Source organism: Mustelus asterias, chromosome 17 (assembly GCF_964213995.1).
Source record: "Mustelus asterias chromosome 17, sMusAst1.hap1.1, whole genome shotgun sequence".
In the NCBI taxonomy this organism is placed as follows: Eukaryota; Metazoa; Chordata; class Chondrichthyes; order Carcharhiniformes; family Triakidae; genus Mustelus; species Mustelus asterias.
In genome coordinates, this window is record NC_135817.1 from 21,872,068 (window position 1) to 21,884,614 (window position 12,547).

Consider the following 12,547-nt stretch of genomic DNA (forward strand, 5'->3'; position numbering starts at 1 on the left):
GAAATTGAAGCACCCGGAGGAAACCCACGCAGACACGGGAAGAACGTGCAGACTCTGCAGAGACAGTGACCCAAGCCGGGAATACGAACGTGGATCCCTGGTGCTGTGAGGCAGCAGTGCTAACCACTGTGCCACCATGCAGCCCTAGTTGTCAAATGTCACTGATGTTATAGTTCGCTGGAAACAAAGAACAAAGAACAATACAGCACAGGAACAGGCCCTTCGGCCCTCCAAGCCTGCGCCGTTCATGTGCCCAACTAGACCATTCTTTTGTATCCCTCTATTCCCAGTCTGTTCATGTGGCTATCTAGATAAGTCTTAAATGATCCCAGCGTGTCCGCCTCAATCACCTTGCTTGGGAGTGCATTCCAGGCCCCCACCACCTTCTGTGTAAAATACGTCCCCCTGACATCTGTGTTGAAACTTGCCCCCTCACCTTGATCCCGTGACCCCTTGTGTTCGTCACCTCCGACCTGGGAAAAAGCTTCCCACTGTTCATCCTATCTATGCCCTTCATAATTTTATACACCTCTATTAGATCGCCCCTCATCCTCTGTCTTTCCAGGGAGAACAACCCCAGTTTACCCAATCTCTCCTCATAGCTAAGACCCTCCATACCAGGCAACATCCTGGTAAACCTTCTCTGTACTCTGCAAAGCCTCCACGTTCTTCTGGTAGTGTGGTGACCAGAACTGGACGCAGTATTCCAAATGTGGCCTAACCATCGTTCTATACAGCCGCAACATCATATGCCAACTTTTATATTCTATGCCCCGTCCAATAAAGGCAAGCATGCCATATGCCTTCTTCACCACCCTCTCCACCTGTGCTGCCACCTTCAAGGATCTGTGGACTTGTACACCCAGGTCCCTCTGTGTGTCTATACTCCTGATGTTTCTGCCATTTATTGTATAGCTCCCCCTTACATTAGATCTACCGAAATGCATCACTTCGCATTTATCTGGATTAAATTCCATCTGCCATTTCTCCGCCCAATGTTCCAGCCTATCTATATCCTGCTGTATTCTCTGACAATGTTCATCACTATCCGCAACTCCAGCAATCTTTGTGCGTCCGCAAACTTACTGATCACACCAGCTACATCTTCCTCCAAATCATTTATATATATCACAAACAGCAGAGGTCCCAATACAGAGCCCTGCGGAACACCACTAGTCACAGACCTCCAACCGGAAAAAGACCCCTCCACTGTTACCCTCTGTCTTCTATGGCTAACACAGTAAGAAGTTTAACAACACCAGGTTAAAGTCCAACAGGTTTATTTGGTAGCAAAAGCCACACAAGCTTTCGAAGCTCTAAGCCCCTTCTTCAGGTGAGTGGGAATTCTGTTCACAAAAAGAGTTTATAAAGACACAGACTCAATTTACATGAATAATGGTTGGAATGCGAATACTTACAACTAATCAAGTCTTTAAGAAACAAAACAATGGGAGTGGAGAGAGCATCAAGACAGGCTAAAAAGATGTGTATTGTCTCCAGACAAGACAGCCAGTGAAACTCTGCAGGTCCACGCAACTGTGGGCGTTACAAATAGTGTGACATGAACCCAATATCCCGGTTGAGGCCGTCCGCGTGTGTGCGGAACTTGGCTATCAGTTTCTGCTCAGCGACTCTGCGCTGAGGTGAGATGGGCTGAGTGGTCTCTTATAATGCAGTACATTCTGTATAATCCTAGTGTAAAAACAGTTTCATTCAAGGAGCTCGTCTATCTAAACCGCATAAAAGATGCATATTCTTTCAGTATAGTCATTAATTTTTTAAATTTTTAAAAAATCCAATTCAATCAAATCAAGTCCAATTCAGAGTCTCAACAAGTTGAGACATTCCCGATCCAAGCTGACAAGACCGGGCTCTCACCTCCCATCTTGGGCTTGAGCTACATGATCCAAGCTGATTGGAGCAGGCATTGCACCTCCTCCAAGGCTTGATCTCATTTGCATCTTTGCCAAAAGGCCGAGATGCCGCTTTTAAAAATCTGACTAGCAAAAAACAATTTCAATTTAAAACATGTCAAAGGTGGAAATATTTCCCACTTCAGTGTAATATATTGATCCTACACACAAGTTCTCAGTTTCAGTTTTTCTTTAAGGGTCACGCAAAAGATTTAGGTAGCTTCTGGAATAAAGAGCAGGAGGCTTTCTTAAAGAGGATGGTACAGCTCTGTCACTGTCTCCTTGCTAAATCTCAATACTCTTGCACATCGCCTGCCTGTGAATACCAGATATCCATTCCTGGTGCAGTGGACTGACTGTGCTGCACAGCAGTGGGATCTGACACTGCATCCCTGTGCAGAATCTATCACCAGAAACAATCTTTTCCTCTGCTTGCTGGGCCACCTTTGCCAGGTCTAGTCATAGGGACCATTGAATGCATATGTTCAAGACTTTGAATTTCAACTCAAGCACACGCTGTGCACCTTCAGCATGCTCCGAAGACTACCAGGTTACAGACTTCTGCAACACAGGTTCAATATAAGGGGTAATAATGTATCACAAATGCAATGCATTAGCAATAAAACATCTATAAAATCAGGTGTGTGTATATGAGTTTTGGATACGTGCTCCTCGCATGTCAGACTCCCCTCCTAAAGCATTGATTACTCCTCTTCAGGTCTGTGAAATATTGTGCCAACAATCCGTGACTCTATAACAACAGTACATCCTTTATAAATTATAACTTAATACTTACGGTGGATGAGGCACTGGGATTGTGTATGATGCACTGGGATCGTGCACGACGCACTGGGATTGTGCGTGATGCACTGGGATTGTGCACGACGCACTGGGATTGTGCACGACGCACTGGGATTGTGTGTGATGCACTGGGATTGTGCACGATGCACTGGGATTGTGCACGACGCACTGCGATTGTGCACGACGCACTGGGATTGTGCACGACGCACTGGGATTGTGCACGACGCACTGGGATGGTGCACGACGCACTGGGATGGTGCACGACGCACTGGGATGGTGCACGACGCACTGGGATTGTGCGTGATGCACTGGGATTGTGCACGATGCACTGGGATTGTGTGTGATGCACTGGGATTGTGCACGACGCACTGGGATTGTGTGTGATGCGCTTGGATTGTGCGTGATGCACTGGGATTGTGCGTGATGCACTGGGATTGTGCAAGGTGCACTGGGATTGTGCAAGGTGCACTAGGATTGTGCAAGATGCACTGGGATTGTGCACGACGCACTGGGATTGTGTGTGATGCGCTTGGATTGTGCGTGATGCCCTTGGATTGTGCGTGATGCACTGGGATTATGCAAGATGCACTACGATTGTGCGTGACGTACTGGGATTGTGCACGATGCACTGGGACTGTGCACGATGCACTGGGACTGTGCACGATGCACTGGGATTGTGTGTGATGCACTGGGATTGTGCGTGATGCACTGGGATTGTGCACGATGCACTATGATTGTGCGTCATGTTCTGGGATTGTGCGGTGCACTGGGATTGTGCGCAGTGCACTGGGATTGTGTGTGATGCACTGTGATTGTGCATGAGGCACTAGGATTGTGCACGACGCACTGGGGTTGTGCATGATGCATTGGGATTGTGCACGATAAACTGGGATTGTGCATGTTGCACTGGGATTTTGCATGACGCACTGGGATAGTGCATGACGCATTGGGATTGCGCTTGACGCACTGGGATTGTGCATGATGCACTGGGATTGTGTGTGATGCACTGGGATTGTGTGTGATGCACTGGGATTGTGTGTGATGCACTGGGACTGTGCCTGATGCACTGGGATTGTGTGTGATGCACTGGGACTGTGCCTGATGCACTGGGATGGTATGTGAAGCACTAGGATTGTGTGTGATGAACTGGGATTGTGCGTGATGCACTGGGATTGTGCGTGATGCACTGGGATTGTGCGTGATGCACTGGCATTGTGTGTGATGCATTGGGATTGTGCATGATGCACTGGGATTGTGCATGATGCACTGGGATTGTGCATGATGCACTGGGATTGTGCATGATGCACTGTGATTGTGTATGATGCACTGTGATTGTGCATGATGCACTGGGATTGTGCATGATGCACTGGGATTGTGCGCAGTGCACTGGGATTGTGTGTGATGCACTGTGATTGTGCATGAGGCACTAGGATTGCGCACGACGCACTGGGGTTGTGCATGATGCATTGGGATTGTGCACGATAAACTGGGATTGTGCATGATGCACTGGGATTGTGTGTGATGCACTGGGACTGTGCATGACACACTGGGATTGTGTGCGATGCACTTGGATTGTGTGTGATGCTCTTGGATTGTGTGTGATGTACTGGGATTGTGCATGATGCACTGGGATTGTGTGTGATGCACTGGGATTGTGCGTGATGCACTGGGATTGTGCGTGATGCACTGGGATTGTGCGTGATGCACTGGGATTGTGCGTGATGCACTGGGACTGTGCCTGATGCACTGGGACTGTGCCTGATGCACTAGGATTGTGTGTGATGAACTGGGATTGTGCGTGATGCACTGGGATTGTGCGTGATGCACTGGGATTGTGCGTGATGCACTGGCATTGTGTGTGATGCATTGGGATTGTGCATGATGCACTGTGATTGTGCATGATGCACTGTGATTGTGCATGATGCACTGGGATTGTGCATGATGCACTGGGATTGTGCGCAGTGCACTGGGATTGTGTGTGATGCACTGTGATTGTGCATGAGGCACTAGGATTGCGCACGACGCACTGGGGTTGTGCATGATGCATTGGGATTGTGCACGATAAACTGGGATTGTGCATGATGCCCTGGGATTGTGCGTGATGCCCTGGGATTGTGTGTGATGCACTGGGACTGTGCCTGATGCACTGGGATGGTGTGTGAAGCACTAGGATTGTGTGTGATGAACTGGGATTGTGCGTGATGCACTGGGATTGTGCGTGATGCACTGGGATTGTGTGTGATGCATTGGGATTGTGCATGATGCACTGGGATTGTGCATGATGCACTGTGATTGTGTATGATGCACTGGGATTGTGCATGATGCGCTGGGATTGTGTGTGATTTACTGGGATTGTGCGTGATGCACTGGGATTGTGTGTGATGCACTGGAATTGTGTGTGATGCGCTGGGACTGTGCATGACGCACTGGGATTGTGTGTGATGCACTGGGACTGTGCATGACACACTGGGATTGTGTGTGATGCACTTGGATTGTGTGTGATGCACTGGGATTGTGCGTGACGCACTTGGGTGGTGTGTGATGCACTGGGATGGTGTGTGAAGCACTAGGACTGTGTGCGATGAACTGGGATTGTGCGTGATGCACTGGACTGTGCGTGATGCACTGGGTTTGTGCGTGATACACTGGATTGTTCATGATGCACTGGGATTGTGCGTGATGCACTGGCGTTGTGTGTGATGCATTGGGTTTGTGCATGGTGCACTGGGATTGTGCGTGATGCACTGGCGTTGTGTGTGATGCATTGGGTTTGTGCATGGTGCACTGAGATTGTGCATGATGCTCTGGGATTGTGCATGATGCACTGGGATTGTGTGTGATCTACTGTGATTGTGCCTGATGCACTGGGATTGTGTGTGATGCACTGGGATTGTGTGTGATGCACTGGGACTGTGCATGACGCACTGGGATTGTGTGAGATGCACTGGGATTGTGTGTGATGCACTGGGATTGTGCGTGACGCACTTGGGTGGTGTGTGATGCACTGGGATTGTGCGTGATGCACTGGGATGGTGTGTGAAACACTGGGATTGTGTGCGATGAACTGGGATTGTGCGTGATGCACTGGACTGTGCGTGATGCACTGGGTTTGTGCGTGATGCACTAGGTTTGTGCGTGATACACTGGATTGTGCATGATGCACTGGGATTGTGCGTGACGTACTGGCGTTGTGTGTGATGCATTGGGATTGTGCATGATGCACTGGGATTGTGCATGATGCACTGGGATTGTGCATGATGCACTGGGATTGTGCATGATGCACTGGGATTGTGTGTGATTTACTGGGATTGTGCGTCATGCTTTGAGATTGTACGTGCTGTACTGTGATTGGGTATGATGCACTGGGACTGAGTATGACGCATGCGATTGTGTGTGTGGTGCACTGGGATAGTGGGTGATGCACTGGGATTGTGAGTGAAGCACTGGAATTGTGTGTGATACACTGGATTTGGGCATGATGCACTGAGATTGTGCACAATGCACTAGGATTGTCCGTGCTGCAGTGGGATTGTGAATGATGCACTAGGATTGTGCGTGACGCACTGGGATTGTGCGTGACGCACTGGGATTGTGTGTGACACACTGGAATTGGGCATGATGCACTGTGATTGTGCACAATGCACTGGGATTGTGTGTGCTGCACTGGGATTGTGAATGGTGCACTTAGATTGTGCATGATGCGACTGTGCGCGGTGCACAGGAACTGTGCGCGGTGCACTGGGACTGCGTGTGATGCACTGGGACTGTACGTGATGGACTGGGACGGTGTGTGATGCACTGGGACTGTGCATGAGGCACTGGAAATGTGCCTGATGTACGGTGATTGAGTATGATACACTGGCATTTTGTATGACACACTGGGATTGTGCGTGATGCATTTGAATTGTGCATAATGCACTGGGATTGTATGTGATGCAGTGGGATTGTGTGTTGCACTGGGATTGTGTGTTGCACTGGGATTGTGTGTGATGCACTTGGATTGTGTGTGATGCACTTGGATGGTGCCTGATGCACTGGGGTTGTGCGTGATGCACTGGGATTGTGCGTGATGCACTGGGATGGTGTGTGATGCACTGGGATGGTGTGTAATGCACTGGGATGGTGTGTGATGCACTGGGATGGTGTGTGATGCACTGGGATGGTGTGTGAGGCACTGGGATGGTGTGTGAGGCACTGGGATGGTGTGTGAGGCACTGGGATGGTGTGTGAGGCACTGGGGTTGTCCATGGTGCACTGGGATTGTGCGCGACGCTCTGGGATTGTGCGTGATGTACTGTGATTGGGTATGACGCATTGACATTGTGTATGACGCATGGGATTGTGCGTGATGCACTGCGATTGTGCGTGATGCGCTGGGATTGTGCGTGATGCACTGGGATTGTGCATGACACACTGGGATTGTGTGTGATGCACTTGGATTGTGTGTGATGCACTTGGATTGTGTGTGATGTACTGGGATTGTGCATGATGCACTGGGATTGTGTGTGATGCACTGGGACTGTGCATGACACACTGCGATTGTGTGTGATGCACTTGGATTGTGTGTGATGCTCTTGGATTGTGTGTGATGTACTGGGATTGTGCATGATGCACTGGGATTGTGTGCGATGCACTGGGATTGTGCGTGATGCACTGGGATTGTGTGTGATGCACTGGGATTGTGTGTGATGCACTGGGACTGTGCATGATGCACTGGGATGGTGTGTGAAGCACTAGGATTGTGTGTGATGAACTGGGATTGTGCGTGATGCACTGGGATTGTGCGTGATGCACTGGCATTGTGTGTGATGCATTGGGATTATGCATGATGCACTGGGATTGTGCATGATGCACTGTGATTGTGTATGATGCACTGTGATTGTGCATGATGCACTGGGATTGTGTGTGATTTACTGGGATTGTGCGTAGTGCACTGGGATTGTGTGTGATGCACTGTGATTGTGCATGAGGCACTAGGATTGCGCACGACGCACTGGGGTTGTGCATGATGCATTGGGATTGTGCACGATAAACTGGGATTGTGCATGATGCACTGGGATTTTGCATGACGCACTGGGATAGTGCATGACGCATTGGGATTGCGCTTGACGCACTGGGATTGTGTGTGATGCTCTTGGATTGTGTGTGATGTACTGGGATTGTGTGTGATGTACTGGGATTGTGTGTGATGCACTGGTATTGTGTGTGATGCACTGGGATTGTGTGTGATGCACTGGGATTGTGCGTGATGCACTGGGATTGTGTGTGATGCACTGGGATTGTGTGTGATGCACTGGGACTGTGCCTGATGCACTGGGACTGTGCGTAATGCACTGGGATTGTGTGTGATGCTTTGGGATGGTGTGTGACGCACTGGGATTGGGCATGATGGGCTGGGATTGTGCGTGACACACTGGGATTGTGCCCGATGCATTGGGATGGTGCACGAAGCACTGGGATTGTGTGTGAGGTACTGGGGTTTGCACAATGCACTGGGGTTGTGCATCATGCACTATGATTGTTCATGATGCACTGGAATTGTACATAATGCTCTGGGATTGTGCATGGCGTGCTGGGATTGTGCATGACGCTCTGGGATTGTGCATGACGCTCTGGGATTGTGCATCATGCACTGGGATTGTGCGTGATGCACTGGGATGGTATGTGATGCACTGGGATAGTGCATAATGCACTGGGATTGTGTGTGATGCACTGGGATTGTGCTTGATAGACTGGGATTCTGCGTGATGCACTGGGATTGTGCGTGATGCACTGGGATTGTGCGTGATGCAGTGGGATTGTGCGTGATGCACTGGGGTTCTGCATCATGCACTGGGGATCTGCATCATGCACTGGGGATCTGCATCATGCACTGGGGATCTGCATCATGCACTGGGGATCTGCATCATGCACTGGGGATCTGCATCATGCACTGGGGATCTGCATCATGCACTGGGGATCTGCATCATGCACTGGGGATCTGCATCATGCACTGGGGATCTGCATCATGCACTGGGGATCTGCATCATGCACTGGGGATCTGCATCATGCACTGGGGATCTGCATCATGCACTGGGGATCTGCATCATGCACTGGGGATCTGCATCATGCACTGGGGATCTGCATCATGCACTGGGGATCTGCATCATGCACTCTGGTTGTGCATGATGCATTGGGGTTTTGCATGATGCACTGGGATTGTGTGTGATGCACTGGGATTGTGCGACATGCTTTGAGATTGTGCATGATGCACTGGGATTGTGCACGACACTCTGGGATTGTGCGTGCTTGTACTGTGATTGGGTATGATGCACTGGGATTGTGTATGATGCACTGGGATTGTGGGTGATGCACTGGGATTGTGTGATGCACTGGGATTGTGTATGATGCACTGGGACTGTGCGTGATGCTCTAGGATTGTGTGTGATGCACTGGGAGTGTGTATGATGCACTGGGACTGTGCATGATGCTCTAGGATTGTGTGTGATGCACTGGGAGTGTGCGTCATGCTTTGAGATTGTGTGTGAGGCACCGGGATTGTGCTCGACGCTCTGGGATTGTGCGTGATGTACTGTGGTTGGGTATGGTGCACTGGGATTGTGTATGATGCACTCGGATTGTGCGTGATGCACTGGGATTGTGCGTGTTGCACTGGGATTGTGTGTGATGCACTGGGATTGTGCGTGATGCATTTGAATTGTGTGTGATGCACTGCGATGTGCGTGATGCACTGGGATTGTGCGTGATGCACTTGGATGGTGTGTGATGCCCTGGGATGGTATGTGATGCACTGGGATGGTATGTGATGCACTGGGATTGTGCCTGATGTGCTGTGATTGTGTATGATGCACTGGGATTTTGTACGACACACTGGGATTGTGCGTGATACATTTGAATTGTGCGTGATGCACCGGGATTGTGCACGTTGCACTGGGATTGTACATGATATACTGGGATTGTGCATGATGCACTGCGATTGTACATGATACACTGGGATTGTGCATGATGCACTGGGATTGTGCATGACACACTGGGATTGATGCGTGACACTCTGGGATTGAGCGTGATGCACTGGGATTGAGCATGCTGCACTGGGTATTGGTATGGTGCACTGGGATTGTGTAAAATGCACTGGAATTGTGCGTGACGCACTGGGATTGTGCGTGGCACTCTGGGAATGTGCGTGACACTCTGGGAGTTTGTGTGACGCACTGGGACTGTGCGTGATTCACTGGGATTGTGCAAGACGCACTGGGATTGTGCATGACTCACTGGGTTTGGGCACGATGCACTGAATTGTGCACGATGCGCTGGGATTGTGCGTGCTGCACTGGGATTGTGTGTGATGCACAGGGAATGTGCATGATGCATGGGATGGTGTGTGATATACTGGCATTTTGCATGATGCACTGTGATTGTGCGTGATGCATTGTGACTGTGTACAAAGCACTGGGATTGTGCGTGAGATACTGGGATGTGCACAATGCACTGGGATTGTGCATGATGCAATGGAATTGAGCACAATGCACTGAGATTGTGCACGATGCACTGAGATTGTGCACGATGCACTGGGATGGTGTGTGAAGCACTGGGATTGTGCGTAATGAACAGGGATTGTGCATGAAGCACTGGGATTGTGCGTAATGCACTGGGATTGTGCGTGGTGCTTTGAGATTGCTTGTGATGCACTGGGATTGTGCATGATGCACTGGGATTATGCTTGACACACTGGCATTGTGTGTGATGCTCTGGGATTGTGCATGATGCTCTAGGATTGTGCGTGATGTATTGTGATTGAGTATGATGCACTGGGATTGTGCATGATGCACTGGGATTTTGCATGAGACTCTGGGATTGTGCGTGAGACTCTGGGATTGTGCGTGATGTACTGTGATTGGGTATGATGCACTGGGATTGTGTATGTCGCACTGGGATTGTGCGTGATGCACTTGGATGTTGTGTGATAAGAACATAAGAACATAAGAAATAGGAGCAGGAGTAGGCCATCTAGCCCCTCGAGCCTGCCCCGCCATTCAATAAGATCATGGCTGATCTGACGTGGATCAGTACCACCTACCCGCCTGATCCCCATAACCCTTAATTCCCTTACCGATCAGGAATCCATCCATCCGCGCTTTAAACATATTCAGCGAGGTAGCCTCCACCACCTCAGTGGGCAGAGAATTCCAGAGATTCACCACCCTCTGGGAGAAGAAGTTCCTCCTCAACTCTGTCTTAAACCGACCCCCCTTTATTTTGAGGCTGTGTCCTCTAGTTTTAACTTCCTTACTAAGTGGAAAGAATCTCTCCGCCTCCACCCTATCCAGCCCCTGCATTATCTTATAAGTCTCCATAAGATGCCCCCTCATCCTTCTAAACTCCAACGAGTACAAACCCAATCTCCTCAGCCTCTCCTCATAATCCAAACCCCTCATCTCCGGTATCAACCTGGTGAACCTTCTCTGCACTCCCTCCAATGCCAATATATCCTTCCTCATATAAGGGGACCAATACTGCACACAGTATTCCAGCTGCGGCCTCACCAATGCCCTGTACAGGTGCATCAAGACATCCCTGCTTTTATATTCTATCCCCCTCGCGATATAGGCCAACATCCCATTTGCCTTCTTGATCACCTGTTGTACCTGCAGACTGGGCTTTTGCGTCTCATGCACAAGGACCCCCAGGTCCCTTTGCACGGTAGCATGTTTTAATTTGTTTCCATTGAGATAGTAATCCCATTTGTTATTATTTCCTCCAAAGTGTATAACCTCGCATTTATCAACGTTATACTCCATTTGCCATATCCTCGCCCACTCACTCAGCCTGTCCAAATCTCTCTGCAGATCTTCTCCGTCTTCCACACGATTCACTTTTCCACTTATCTTTGTGTCGTCTGCAAACTTCGTTACCCTACACTCCGTCCCCTCCTCCAGATCATCTATATAAATGGTAAATAGTTGCGGCCCGAGTACCGATCCCTGCGGCACGCCACTAGTTACCTTCCTCCAACCGGAAAAACACCCATTTATTCCGACTCTTTGCTTCCTGTCGGATAGCCAGTCCCCAATCCACTTTAACACACTACCCCCAACTCCGTGTGCCCTAATCGTCTTCAGCAGCCTTTTATGGGGCACCTTATCAAACGCCTTTTGGAAATCCAAAAACACCGCATCCACCGGTTCTCCTCCATCAACCGCCCTAGTCACATCTTCATAAAAATCCAACATGTTCGTCAAGCACGACTTTCCCCTCATGAATCCATGCTGCGTCTGATTGATCGAACCATTTCTATCCAGATGCCCTGCTATCTCCTCTTTAATAATGGATTCCAGCATTTTCCCTACTACAGACGTTAAGCTGACCGGCCTATAGTTACCCGCCTTTTGTCTCCTTCCTTTTTTAAACAGCGGCGTAACATTAGCCGTTTTCCAATCAACCGGCACTACACCAGAATGCAACGAGTTTTGATAAATAATCACTAACGCATCCACTATTACCTCTGACATTTCTTTCAATACCCTGGGATGCATTCCATCCGGACCCGGGGACTTGTCCACCTTCAGTCCCATTAGTCTACCCAGCACTGCCTCTCTGGTAACATTAATTGTATTAAGTATTTCTCCTGCTGCCAACCCTCTATCGTTAATATTTGGCAAACTATTTGTGTCCTCCACCGTGAAGACCGACACAAAAAACTTATTTAAAGACTCAGCCATATCCTCATTTCCCACTATTAACTCCCCCAGGGATTGTGTGTCACGCACTGGAATTGTGCAGGATGCACCTGGGAATGTGCATGATGCACTGCGATTGTGTGTGATGCACTGGGA

At 49.5% G+C, this 12,547-nt stretch overlaps 1 protein-coding gene across 1 annotated transcript in view; it reads right to left on the reverse strand.

Moving 5' to 3' along the window:
• LOC144506362 (uncharacterized) overlaps positions 1-12,547 on the reverse strand; it is a 183,797-nt gene that overhangs the window by 79,699 nt on the left and 91,551 nt on the right. The window lies entirely within an intron of this gene.